We start from the raw sequence: 14,494 nt of genomic DNA on the forward strand, positions 1-14,494 counted from the left end.
AATCTAAGGACGCAAGAGTGGACGAACAGCGAAAACCACATGATCTCCCCAAGAGATTTACGAGATTCAAAAAGGGCGATAGGGTAGTGATCCTGCTAGGTGCTAAACGTCAAGGGCAAACAAGTAAACCCATTGAGGGGCCTGCCAAGGTCAAGGAGGTGAACCTAGCCCTAGATGGGGAGACACCTCGACCTGTCTTCATTGCCGATGACCTGATGGAGAAGGAGGAGACACGTCTCATTGCCCTCTTATGAGAGTATATAGACATATTTTCCTAGTCCTTAGAAGAACTCAAGGGGATAGATCCAAGTGTAGTAACTCACAACATATCCATGATGCCAGATGCAGTGCCAGCCAAGTAGTGACCGTACCCCATGAATCCAAAACACGCACATGTAGTCAAGGAAGAGATCGACAAGCTGATGAGAGCAAGATTCATCTATGAAATTTAGCACACAGATTGGGTATCACCCATAGTCATTGTAATGAAGAAGAACAGTAAGATTAGGGTATGCGTCAATTACAAGAAGGTGAATGCTGCAACGAAGAGGGACAACTACCCATTACCGTACACCGAGCACATGCTCAAGAGAGTGGTGGGCAAGGAGGCCTACAATTTTTTGGATGGCTTCTTTGGATACAATCAAGTGCAGGTGCATCCTAATGATAGGCATAAGACTGCATTCGCTACTGAGTGGGGTGTCTTCACCTACATAGTCATGCCCTTCGGTTTGACAAATGCTCCAGCCTCCTTTCAACACCTTATGTGCACTATATTTAAAGACATGCTCAGGAAAGGGTTGGAGGTCTTTGTAGACGACTTGTGTGTTCACTCAACCTGGAGAGAACATTTAGATAGTTCTTTGAACGGTGTCGCCTATATCACCTCTCTCTGAACCCTTTAAAGTGCCAGTTCTGGGTAAAGCACGGATGTATCCTAGGGCACGTGGTGTCGAAAAACGGCATCGCCACGGACTTTTCAAAAGTCAGGGTCATTATTGATCTGCAACCCCCGACCAACTATAAGGGAGTGCAATGTTTCTTAGGCCATACGAGGTATTATTGACGGTTTGTGCTGAATTATACATTGCTAGACCTTTGTACAAGCTATTGAATGTATTCGAATGGACTGAAGAGTGCCAATACACATATGAGAAACTAAAAAAATCCTTGACCACATCACCGATTCCACGAGCCCCAAATTGGACCATTACCTTTCACGTGCATATTGATGCTTCGAAATTCGTTGTAGGGGCAGTGTTGTGCCAACCGAGTGAACACAATCTCGACTATCCAGTGAGCTTTGCCAGCAGACAACTCACCGAGACTGAGATGAACTATTCGACAATAGAAAGAGAAGGTCTAGCCATGGTGTTTGCCGTGAAGAAATTTTGGCATTATTTGTTGGCCACTCCTTTCACCTTCTTTGTGGATCATCAAGCCTTGCTATATTTAGTAAACAAGCCTTGTGCTACATGCCGCATAGCTCGATGGCTCCTTCTACTTTTAGAATTTGACTTCTCCGTGGTTGTATGAAAAGGGAACCTCTCAAAAGCACACAGTGGAATTGTGGGAGGACACTTTAGCGGAGAAACAACAGCCCACAAGGTGTTGCAGTCTCAACTGTGGTGGCCCACACTTTTCACAATGCGGCGCGGTTCGTTAAGCACTGTGGCGAGTGTCAATGGACAAAGGTCCCGATTCGCAAGGATCAATGGGAGCTAACCCCGATAATTGCACGACAACCCTTCGAGAAATGGGGAATTGACTTCATTGGACCCATTAGTCCTTTGGCACAATACTCTCAAGCCAAGTATATCATTGTAGCCACTGACTATCTAATGAAATGGATAGAAGCACAGGCTATGCGAAAGAATGACACGAGAACAACTTCCAAGTTCTTATGGGAGCAGGTAATCTCATGATTCGGCTGCCCCATCGAATTGGTTAGTAACCAAGGCACACACTTCATTAATGAAGTGATCGCGCATCTTCTAGCCACCTTTCTAATTATCCAATCGGAAATCCTCGCCATATTACCCTCAGGCGAATGGCCAAGAAAAATCCACCAATAAAATTCTAGTAAACAACCTGACCAAGGTGGTCTGTGCTTCGTGCAGCAACTCGGATAACAAGCTGATGGTAGCCTTGTGGGCTTACCACACAGCCTACAAAAAGGCTGTAGGCCAGACACCTTTTAGGTTGACCTATGGAATTGAAGCAATTCTACCTGTAGAGTTCTTCATTCCTAGCCTGTGGATCGCAGTTCATGAAAGATGGGAAGGGAAGGAAGCATGGACGCAACGTCTAATTGAACACAAACACCTCTCGAAAACTCGCCTCCTAGCTACCCATGTGTTCATATGCGAGAAAGCACGAAGCAAAGGCTGGTTTGACAAGCATGTCAAGTAGCACGACTTCGAACAAGGTGATTGGTGCTCCTATACTCCATTAAGGGGCATAAACAAAAAAATAAAGTTTAAAGGTCTAGGGTCCTTCAAGGTTCGTGTCATCAGCCGAACCAGTAATGTCGAACTTGAGACTTTGGGGAGGGTGTAGGGCTTCTTCAATGGCAGTCGCATCAAGAAGTATTATCCCCCCACACATCCCTTGCATGAACCACCTATGTTAGAACCCCGGTCAAAGTACGGGTAGCCACAATCATGGAGATTGATGAGAAAAATGAGGAAATTGTAGAGCCTGCCTACCTCCACATCACAATCACTGCCAAGCAAACCTGCACTGTCAATGCTTTAGTCGATGAGGGAGCTGACTTCAATGTCTTAACCCACGATCATTGGACCCATATTGGCAAACCACAACTACAGCCCACTATCGCCAAACTGAGCCCATATGGGGGGCCCTCATACGCACTCCTAGGGAAATGCAGGGTCGTTATTTCTATCAAGTCTGCGAGCATACCAATGATATTTTATGTGTTGCCGAGCACTGAAAATGCAGGCACCAAATCTCTACTAGGTCGAATATTTAAAAAGCAAGCTCATTGCAATGTCAATTATGAGTCACAACGTATCCACTTAGCCATTGGCAATGTTCGCATAGTGGTAGCTTTCAGCAAGGGCTGTGCGACTCCCACTAGACCGGCAATGCCACTGGTAAATACGCATTCAGCCAAGTCCAAGGAGGAGGGTTGTGATTTGTTATACCCTCCCAAGCCTCTATGCCAGCAACCGACTGAAACCACAGTCGATGCCCATGAACATAACTTAAAGTGGGTGCCTAAATGTCAGAACCTACCACCCAAAGGCAATCGACCACGCCTTCGCAAGGCTAACAACACAACCTCAAAACCTAGAAGGCCAAAACAAAGCTACGCACAACAATGGGTGGTCAAGCCCCGGGTTCCTAAGACCCTATTGCAAGCACAAGGGTATTATGAGGGTAATGCTTGGATATGGATCCCTAAGTCTAAAACAGCCAAGACACCAATCAAGTGCCACCCCCACGAGTAACTATACCCCACCATGCAATGGGTCAAGGCCTAACACCGCAAAGGACTCGAGTCACCAAGCACGTTGACTTGCAACTGATTATGCACATGCAGACCGACCAAGTCTACCGACCCAAACTTCAACTTGTTGTTCCCAAACCAATCTCACACGACTTAATCAAGATGCAAGAGGCCACACCCCCAAGTAGGGATGTCCCAATTGTAGTCCAGTCGTCTGAGGCTGCCTGGCAAGCGACCCAACCGCAATCTCAAGAACAATCGAGCCTGCAACTATCTGCTACCCAACTCTCTAGTTCTATCAGACCTCAACCACCCGCAAGCCTTAGACCCTCCTATGAGTGAAAATCATTCTTGTCATTGGTCGAGAATCTAGCCAAAGACACGAGGGATGATGTCATTGCTTGCCTCAGACACTTAGATGCCACATTCATGTCATTGGCTCTAAGTTACGATCGATTGGACTTGGACCTCTTGCAAGAGCCCTTCGCGACAGAAATTCATACAATGCCTTGTTCATGGGACACACTAGAATTTGCATTTGTCAAAACACCCCACTCAGTTGTAGAGTTTCTCCGCAGTGAGATATCTATAGAGCAAGCCATCAAACAACGGTTCATCATGTCATATGATAAGCGAGCCTCTTCTACTATCACTGATCGAGAATTAGAGGAGTTAAAAAGGCTTGCTGAGATCAAATCCCTATTCTTACGGAGCTAGGACGCCCTTTGATTGCAATGGAAACTCAAGGGATGCCAAATAATGACCAATGCTGAGCAGCGATGAGCCATCAAGACATTGGAATACGACCCAACTTATGTCGCTCCAACCTCGTATAGGGTGTTAACCACTATTCATGACCGACCCCTAGACGAACACATCAAAGGACACCCTTACCTTGACTGACTCTTGACAGAGGAAGAGTTACATATTGCTAGTCGCATTGATTTCAGTGACGTCCTTACAGATGTCCTTACTTACATCACACACGTAGGTACCCGACCCTTCGATCTGGACCATGATGCTCAGCTAGAGTACAATCAAGACTTCTATGCTTGGCTCATGTGAAGGTAAACACTCGACCGTAAGCTGACAGCCCTAGGCCTGCTAGCTTTCAATCCTAGGAAGGATTCTCCCCAAGTCCGGAAGGGGAGGGGGTAAGGTAAGGTGGGTGAGTAAAATTGCAACCAATCAAAATCAAGCAGACGCATAAACACGTAAGGAAAAGCCACACCACTGTGAAAACCTCAGTCAACATTTAAATATAGGAAGAATAGAAACATATTAGTTTGTGAGTGAGGAAAAATGTCACGAAAAAGTTGAGTTAAAGGGTGGAAAAGTTTGAAAGGAAAGTTTATGTTGAAGCTCAAATGTTTTCATTCAACAAACACGAAGCCTTTCTTTTCAGCAAATAACTCTTTCGCAACAAGCACTAATGGGAATGATGGTTCATGACAGGAACGAAAGATGTCGCAGCAAGATCGCACTCACCGGCTCCCTTTCACGGAGGAGGAGAGAACGCAGTACGGCATCAACCTGGAAAATTGGGCTTATAGTCAGCTAAAATTCCACAACATTCACAACCTTGAGAAGGTGGTGGCCAAGGAGTAGGCCGCAAGGAGAATAGTGGAAGAGTGTAACCTCTACAAGTACCTAGAGAAGTTTTCGTAGGAACCTGACCACATAAAGTGTGTAGAATTTTTGAGAACGTACAACCTCGACCAAGAATGCAGAATGATGATTGTGGAAAGAGGGGACAATGCCCGACAGGTGTAGGTGCCATTAAACCAGGCCTTGGTGGAGAAGGCACTGGGGTTGGAACCTAAGGTGGAGAAAAAAGGTAAGAGAAACGTGTATGCTATGCTGAAGATGAAGAGGGAAGATGTTTTGACAAACGACAGCATTAGCATACATGATATCCCCGATGCTGAGATCCGCATGCAGGCAAAGTTGGTGCACTCGCTTTTCTCCATCCAACGCTATAATTCCCTCATGCACCAGATCAGTGTACCTATGTTGGAGAATGTGGCAGCCCGCACCCTAGATGAGATGGACTGGAATGGCTATGTGCGCAAGACAATAGACCACGCAGCCAAAGCACTAGCTCTGGGCAATAGACAGGCAGACAGAGAATTCCCCAGCCTCTAATAATATGGAGAGGAAGAAACCTTCCTCAAAAGCCTCCTTCATCGGGTATGGAAGTGTACTGACGGCCATCATCCAAGAGGCTGTAAAAGAAGCCCAACAAGGAAACGAAGAAGCGGATGAGACCCCAGATAGGTCGCTAATCCATCGAGGATGAGCAATCGAGCGAATGGACAGAAACTGAGACAGAGGAGGAGAAGAAGGCTCAACCCGGAAGAAAAAAAACAAAGAAATCCATTGGGAAGGCAACTTAGAAGAAGAAACGGAAGGGTGGCAAGAAAAAGGAAAAAGAAGAACTGGAGAGAGCCAAAAGGGAATCCCTAAGAGAGGCGGTGGGAAAAAGAAGGAGAAGGAAGAATTTGAAAAGTTGGCAAAGAAATCAAGGAAAACAGAATAAGAGAGAGAAAAAGATCTATGGAAGAGGAGGCGGAGTTGAGGAGACAGGAGGAGGAAGACATGGCTGAAGCAACTCGTCGGTGGGTCCATAGAACAACAGAGTCGACTCGATGGCCTAGGGGCTTTAATTCCACCTAGGGAAGATAGACTCGGCTCAAGCGCTCAAGTACCCAAAGCCATGCCACCCATGGTCATCGAAGGCAAGGGTAAGGTTCCCATCTATCCCATCCCGCCCCTCTTGGTGCCCACCAGCGAAGCAACCACTGTCACCCCAAGCATCCTGGCCAACACCGATGTGAATAGTTTTGTGGCATGGATGCAATACTTTATCAATAAGGAACTAGCACAAGGAAAGAGTAGGGAGACCACAGCCACTAGGCAGAAAAGGTCTACTACATATGCCGAGTCTAGGCAAGATCCAAAATGCCAAAAGATGGAAGCTTCGACCACTCCAATCCCTACCGGTGGTTGAGTTGGAAGCAGAAAAGGAGGCGGTAGCAGCCTTCCAGCTCGAAAAGACGAGGCAAATGGCTACGCAACAAAAGGAAATCCTCGACCTGAAACGGGAACTAAAAACCAAAGAAGAAAAGGAGCAAAGTTGGTAGCGACATCTCATAGATGAAAATCAAGAGCTCAAGAAAATGTAGGAAGATTATAAGCTTCTAATCATGCAACACGAGGATCTGGAAGCAAAAATAGGTCGGATCGAACGGGGCATGAAAGAGTTTACTCAGGGGAAGAAGGAAGGAAGTGAGAAGAGGAGCAACACCACCGAGAAATGGAAACCATGACCGAAAAGCTAAGCCTTGAAAGAGAGGAGCAGGAGAGAATGAGCAGGGAATTGGAAGACCATGAGCGGAGGCTCATGGCCTTGCTGCAAACATAGGGAGAAGGTATGGAGGAAATGAAGAAGAGAGCCGAAGAGTGGGCAGGCCAAAATGAACGAAGAGTGAAGACCTTGGCGTGTCGCCTGGATCTCGTGGAAAAAGGGAAAGTTCTAGCAGAAGGCACAGTAGAGGCAGCCCAAGTGGCTTTCAATACTCAACAACAAATCTTCCTAAATCCTCTGATGGATGCCACTCATGCGGAGGAAGGGGAGTCCTTGGAGGCGATAAAGAAGAAGCTGAGCATAGCGCACAGAGCTCTACGAGCAGGGCTACACATGCCCTCCCAACCCATTGCAGTTGGGCTGAGCCTGGATGAACAACATAGGTACCGGCTATCGGCCAACCTAACCCCCCAGGAGATTGATGCTCTGGGGTTCGTAGAAGAGGTACAACATCAAGAGTGCCCAGGGAGTGAGGCTGTGACCTAGACGGATTTGAAGAAGAAGTGGTCCCACAACCCCCTTCACCCCATTTTGAAGGGCAGGGGCAGCCAGCAGACGCATCCGCAGATAGGAAAACCACCCTGAGGGAGAAGAGGAGAAAATTAGTGGAAGAAGCTAGACAAAGATTGAGGGTTAACCCTATGGCACAGCCATCTGTACCCCTCCCACCATGCCCAAATGACCTACCAGCCAGTTTTCATGTGGAGCTCATAATCTAGGAGAGACAAGAAAAAGAGAAGCAACCCTTCAACTTCAGCTTCCTCATCCCCAATGCCATGCGCAGAGTCCTTCCCCCTAAAATATTGGACGAGGTGATCAAAGTTGAAAGCCGGCTAAGCCAGCAGTGGTTGAAAGAAAGAGAGAAGAATCGCACCCTCTGGGGCACTGAGGATGCAGAATACTAGCAAAATAAAGTTTTTAAAGTGCCTCAGTTCGTGCCCGGATATGAGTGCCAACCACTGTGGTGGAGACGCATCTGCGACGACAACGTGTTTGCATGGATGGCCTTCTGTAACACTCTCCCTTCTTTGAAGAGGAACAACCCTACCTACATGGCGTACCCTCTAGAGTAGGACTAGACTTCAATGCAAACACCCATGGCCATTACGACTTCCCTGTCATATATAACCCCTGTACTACCACCTTAGCCCATGCCCTCGCCTTCACCTCTGACAGCTTAGACGCCACCATGATATGCTTTATTGTTAATTTCTCCTCCTGCCCGGATCCCGCCTTCATTATCACTTGCAACTATCTTAGGCTCTTAAAAATCCTACTTAGGCAGGACCCCACCCCGGCAGAATGCACCTCCCCCACTCTTTTTTAATCCTAACACCATTGATAGCTATGTGATGACCCGCCTAATGATGTGAGCCAGCCTCCTCCCTTCCTTCTGCCTCACTATTCTTGAAGATATGAGTGACAGCCAGTTCACTGCTACAGCCATCCATTCCTCTCCACCACCCCTCTCCAGATCCGCTTGAACCTTAAGAATTTCATGTAGAGTTGGAAATCTTTGAGTCACTCCATTAAATCCCCCTCACCACCACCTTCTGAGGACGAGGACTAACAATTCCCTACTATCAAACCCTGTAAAATAATTTTATTTTATTTTTTTTAAACGTATCCTCACACAAGTCCCGGCACATGGCTCACAGTCACTACACCTAGGGGGTCTCAAGTTAGGCACGTCCAGTGACCTCGATCGCGGCCAGCCCCGTTCCTAACCCCCTAGCCCTTTTTGCCTCCCCACTTCATACTTAGGGCACCTCAAGGGTAGGACACACCTAAGAGATAACACTTGCCTATGGTTAGACCTGTCGCCCTAAGCTACACACAGCGCACCTCCCCTTACATGAACATGGTTCTCAAGTGTGGGATATCACCCAGGATTACCTAGGGTTAGACCCAACTCCCTGTTCCACCAACACGAGCACCAAGCACTGCACAGCGAGGTAGACACTCCCAATAGGTCAAGCACTTTCTCTTTCCAGGTACAACAAGATGCTGCAAACCACCAATTTCGGAGGCCCCCCATCATCCACTCGACACACCTTAATTCTCCACCCAAATCGTTCTCGAAGCTTCCCAATCGCATGAGTCCCCCATCCCTGCCCCAGAATCCACCCTTCCACAAGAAAGACCTCGAAGTGCCATGGGACTGGCACCCGTCTCAGAGGGGGTAATATTAACCTCAGTTCAAGATGATAGAAAAATGAAGCAAAAAGTGGAAAAATAATAGAAAAAGAGCAAAGGCGCCAAGGCGGCCCGTAAAAGACTAAGCTAAGGCGAAAGCACAATTTCAAAGAGAAGGCACCTCTAAAAACTCTAAAAACTCTTATAAAAGAGTGCCAAGCTCCCTCCTATGCCATTTGTAAAGGAATAGACGGGTGTAGGTTTAAGGCATGAGGCAAGAAAAGGGAAATAAGAGAAAGGACCTTGCCACAAAGGCCTATCATGTAAAAAGGATGGGCACCCATGGAATTTTAGGGGTTGTACATATAAAGTTCAAAAAGTGAATGGAATATCATTCTTTGGTGTGTGGCTAACAAGAGACCTCTCTTCTTCCCTTCTTCCCTTCTCTTTGCTTGTGTGTGTGCTCTTGAGGGAGGGAGTGAGAGAGTGTGAGGGAGTGAGTCTGTGGGAGTGATGTAAACGCCCCGAACAACGTAGTATGCTTAACAATTATGATATTCGCTTGTTTTCGAGATTTAATATAAAAGAGAATGAACACTTAAAGCTGAAAATGAAAATTGCTCACAAAATTACAGCCATGAAAATGTAAAAGTAATGGACACAAAATTGAGGGTTGAAGATGGGCAACCCCCCCCCGAAGGAATGTATTTCTGCTCAACCCAAGTCCCTTAGGGAAGAGCTCAGTTACAATCAACCTGAGAGTGAGAAGAAGTAATTCTCACTCTCACAAGATCATGCAAAGATGTACAAACACACATGCATTATCTATTATGCAATGATAAGAACTTATTTCTTTACAATATGAGAGAAGAAAAAGGGAAATTCAGCCTTTCTCCATTGTTGATCAGCAGTACATGGATAGGGCTTACTTCTTGTAGCTAAAATGGAAGAAAGTGCTCGAGAAGGAGGTGCTGTAATGAATTTACAGGCTTGCTGTCTTGTAAAAAAAAAACAGTGATAGAAGAGGGAATATGGAGGAATTTGATAATGGAGAAGTGGGGGATGATGATGGGGATGGATGGGGCCAGTTTCTGGCTATCTGTGGGTGCTGTTCATGAGTTTACAGCAAAGAAAAATGATGATGAATGAAGAAAAACGAGCTCTTATTTATAGGAGAGCGGAGAGCTAGTACAAAAGGGGAAAGTGGAGTAGCACAAGACAAGTGTCCAGCCACATGTCATGAGATGTGACAAGTGGTGGGACACTTGGAAACTTGTGTGACAAGTGTCTTGACACTTGTCTCTTCTCTATAGCCTTCCTTTTTGGGTTGAATACTGTCAAGAATAGAAACAACCAAATTTAGTAAGCACAGTCAGAGTACAGAACTTACTATTTTTAGAATGGCATCCCTATTTTTTAGGACTAGCATTTTTAGGCTAATTCGAGGCTCCTAAATTTTAGGGACCTCCTAAAATTTAGGGATCTCCTAAAATTTAGGGATCCCCCCAATATGGGTGTCATATGAAAGCTTTTTCCGTGTACATCGCAAAAATGGTATCCGAATCTTCATGTGACTTTCATATGCAAAGAAATGTGCATTTCAAGCTTTCAGCCCACACATGCACATTATACAAGCATTTCATGATCATGCCATCTTGTTGATTGTAACTATCTGTTCTGGTGGATCTAGCCCACACTTCAAGGCATCAATCCTTTCTGTGTGCGAGTCTAACCCTGATATGCGTGAGTTCTAGTCACAGGCGCCCAATCGGGTCATATAGGTGGAAGTGTGAACTATCTTTTCTCTAACCCACCGCGTGGGTCCACCATAACCTGTGACCACTCATCAGTGGCCAGCTCCAATGCACTTTTCTTTATATCTAATTAGTGCAAAGGAAATAAATTTAATAAATCATTATATAGACAAATTAATGAAAAAGGATACAAATTCTGTTTCTATAGAGTTGTGACAGCCCTCTGGCTTTTATTCAGCTGTCCTCAGCTGAAAAGCTTCTTGATATTGCTGTAGAATATTTGGGTAATCCTTCATGAATTTTTCATCTACCCACTGTGCATCTGTTGTGGGTAGATTCTTGAATTTTAGTAAGAATTTTCGTGTCACAAGGCCACTTCTCGTGGTTCGATCCTTGAGAAACAAAATCTTTTCAGGTTCCAAGAGTTGCTCTATTTCTTCAACTTCTGGGGGATCTTCAGTAATGGGTTCCTTTGGTTCTGGTCCTATGTAAGGTTTTAGCAAACTTACATGAAAAGCATTGTGTATTTTCCAATGAGTAGGAAGCTCAAGTCGATAAGAAACTTCATTTATTTTCTCAATCACTTTGAAGGGTCCAAAGTATCTACTGGAGAGCTTTGGAAAAGATGAATTTTGACCAGAACCTTGTTTGAGCCTGCTTTTATCAAACTTTAGCAAGACATATTGACCTTTTTCAAAAGCCAAATGTCTTCTTCGTTTATCTGCTTGCTTCTTTTGTCGCTCTTGGGCCACTTTGATAGTGGCTCGAACTTGATCCATTGTTGTTTTTAAATCTGAAGCAAACTGATCAGCAGCAAAAATCTTATCTTTAGTGCGAATAATTGGAGGAGGAATCACTTTACCCTGTACTATTTCATTTGGAGCTTTCCCTGTGGATGAGTGCACTGTATTGTTGTAAGCAAACTCCAATAATGGAAGATATTTCTCCCATTGTGACTTATGTTCACTAACATAAGCTTTCAACATATCCAAAAGAGTGAGATTCATCACCTCTGTTTGGCCGTCAGTTTGAGGATGAAAAGCTGAGGAGAACTTTAAAGTGGTTCCCAAATTCTCAAATAAAGCACGCCAAAAGTTACTTGTGAATTTGGAGTCTCTATCTGAAATGATCTCAGAAGGCATACCATGTAATCTGAAGATATGTTGAATGAAAAGTCTTGCAGCTTGTGCGGATTTCAATGTTTTATGACATGGAATAAAATGTGATTGTTTGCTGAATCTATCAATTATGACCCAAATCATATCATGACCTTGAGGTGTTCTTGGAATACCTGAGATGAAATCCATTGTGATAGATTCCCATGGATCTTTGGGCACTGGAAGAGGTTGCAGCAATCCTGGAATCTTCTGCCTATCATATTTGGATTTTTGGCATACCAGACAAGCCTCAATGAAATTATGTGTATCTTTTCGTAATGTTGGCCAATAAAAGTAGCGCTCAATTGCACTTAGAGTGGCTGCCCTCCCTCTATGCCCTGCATAAGGGGGTTCATGACTTTCTTTAAGCACCTTTTGTCGAACAGGAAGAGTGACACAAAGGCGATTGTTCATGAGAAGGTAACCGTCTTTGATGGAATAATTTGGATGAGAATCTCCTTGCTGTAAATTTGACCAAATTGCTGCAAAATCAGTATCTTCATCATAAGTATTCTTCATCGTTTGAAAATCTTCATGATGAGCCACTGTAATAGTTGCAATGCGAGGCACTCTAGAAAGTGCATCAGCAACTACATTTTGTTTCCCTGGAGTGTACATAATTTGAAAATGAAACATAGACAAGAAATTTTCCCATCTTGCATGTTTCTCCTGCAAATTCTTTTGAGTCTTGAAATACTTCAAGCTTTGATGATCGGTTTTAATAAGGAATTCATTGCCTAAAAGATAATGTTTCCATATCTTTAAAGCATGAACCACTGCTAAGAGCTCCTTTTCATAAATGTCATACCTTTTCTCCACATCATTTAGACGGCGGCTTTCAAAGGCTACGGCATGGCCTTCTTGATTTAGCACTGCACCAATACAATCACCGCAAGCATCTGCTTCCACCACAAATGGTTTTACCAGATCTGGAATGATAAGAACAGGTCCAGAAGTAAGAGCTGCTTTCAGCCTTGTGAAGGCTGCCTTCTCTTTTTCCTTCCATTGGAAAGAGATCTTCTTCTTTGTAAGGTCATGAAGTGGAGAAGCCATATGTGCAAAATGCTTGATGAAGCAGCGATAATAAGAACATAAGCCAAGAAACGATCGCACCTCATGTACATCACGAAGATGAGGCCATTCTTGGATTATCCTGATCTTTTCAGGATCCATTTGAATCCCTTCAGAAGAGATGACATGCCCAAGGTAATTTATTTTATGCATGAAAAATTCACTCTTTTTACCATTTACCAAGAGTTGATTTTGTTGTAGTAATTGTAGAACAATTTCCAAGTGTTGATGATGCTCCTCTTCATTCTTGCTAAAGACAAGAATATCATCAAAGAAAGTACCGACATATTGTCGATGCTCTCTAAAGATGCGCTCCATCATTCGATTAAAGGTGGCTGGTGCATTGGTTAATCCGAAAGGAACCACCAAGAATTCATAAAGACCGTATGAAGTGCGGAAAGCAGTTTTGTGTACATCTTGTGGTATTACCCTAATTTGATGATAACCACTCTTTAGATCAATGCGGTTGAAAACCTTTGAGCCTCCTAGACGATCCAAAATGTCGTCAATTCTGGGAATAGGAAACCGATTCTTCACATGATTTTGTTGAGGGCTCGATAATCAATGCACATCCTGAATGTGCCATCTTTCTTTTGAACAAGAAGAACTGGTGAACAAAATGGTGAGCTACTTGGCCTAATTAGCCCACGGTTGAGTAGGTCTTCGACTTGCTTTCTGATTTCTTCTTGTTGAGGACGACTCACACGGTATGGTGCTATATTAGGAGGAGAACTGCCCGGGATAATATCAATATGATGGTCTTCTGGCCTTTCTGGGGGAAGCTGATAAGGAAGATCTTCCGAAAAACAATCTTTATACTTTTCCAAGAGCTGAAGTTGCTCTTGGTTTTCAGCATTCATATTATCTTTTACATCAGTGACATAAAACAGACAACATTGAACACAATCCTTAATTGCTCTAGAGACTTGCATATGGCTTACCATAGGTATGGTGTCTCCAGAAACTCCAGCTTGGATCTCGTACTTCTTGCCTTTTTTGGTGAGTTCTACCTTCTTTTTCTGAGAGAAAATGGTTGAATCTACTCTATAATTCCAGGGCATGCCAAGAATCACATCGCAACCATCAAGGTCTCCGATACAGAAGGTATCTTCGTCACTGTAGCCTTGAATTTGAAACTTGAGCTTGCCAATGTAGGGTATCACAGTTTTCACTGTGTCACCTTCATTAGCATTCAAAGCTTGGCGAACTTCTGCCGGAGTGTCCATCTCTTCATTCTTTAATCCAAGCTCTTTAGCTAATTGCAAGGAAATAATATTTTCATTCGCCCCAAGATCTATCAAGAATAGTGCTTGCTTACCTTGCAACTGTCCCCAAGCTTTTAATAATTTGCGCGTCTCTGGAGTGTGAGTTGTGTTTGCAACTACATCACTAATAGCATTGATTTTCACTGGCGACTTAGGCTTGTTGTCAGAAACCTTGCTTTGTCCCTTGTTTGGACATTGCTTCGCTATGTGGCCTGTTTGTCCACATTTAAAGCACTTCCCTTCTTTCATGAAGCGTTGCTTTTCTTCTTCGG

This window comes from Lygodium microphyllum, chromosome 14 (assembly GCF_053477565.2).
Source record: "Lygodium microphyllum isolate KBCC chromosome 14, Lygodium_microphyllum_v1.1.10, whole genome shotgun sequence".
NCBI classification, from domain to species: Eukaryota; Viridiplantae; Streptophyta; class Polypodiopsida; order Schizaeales; family Lygodiaceae; genus Lygodium; species Lygodium microphyllum.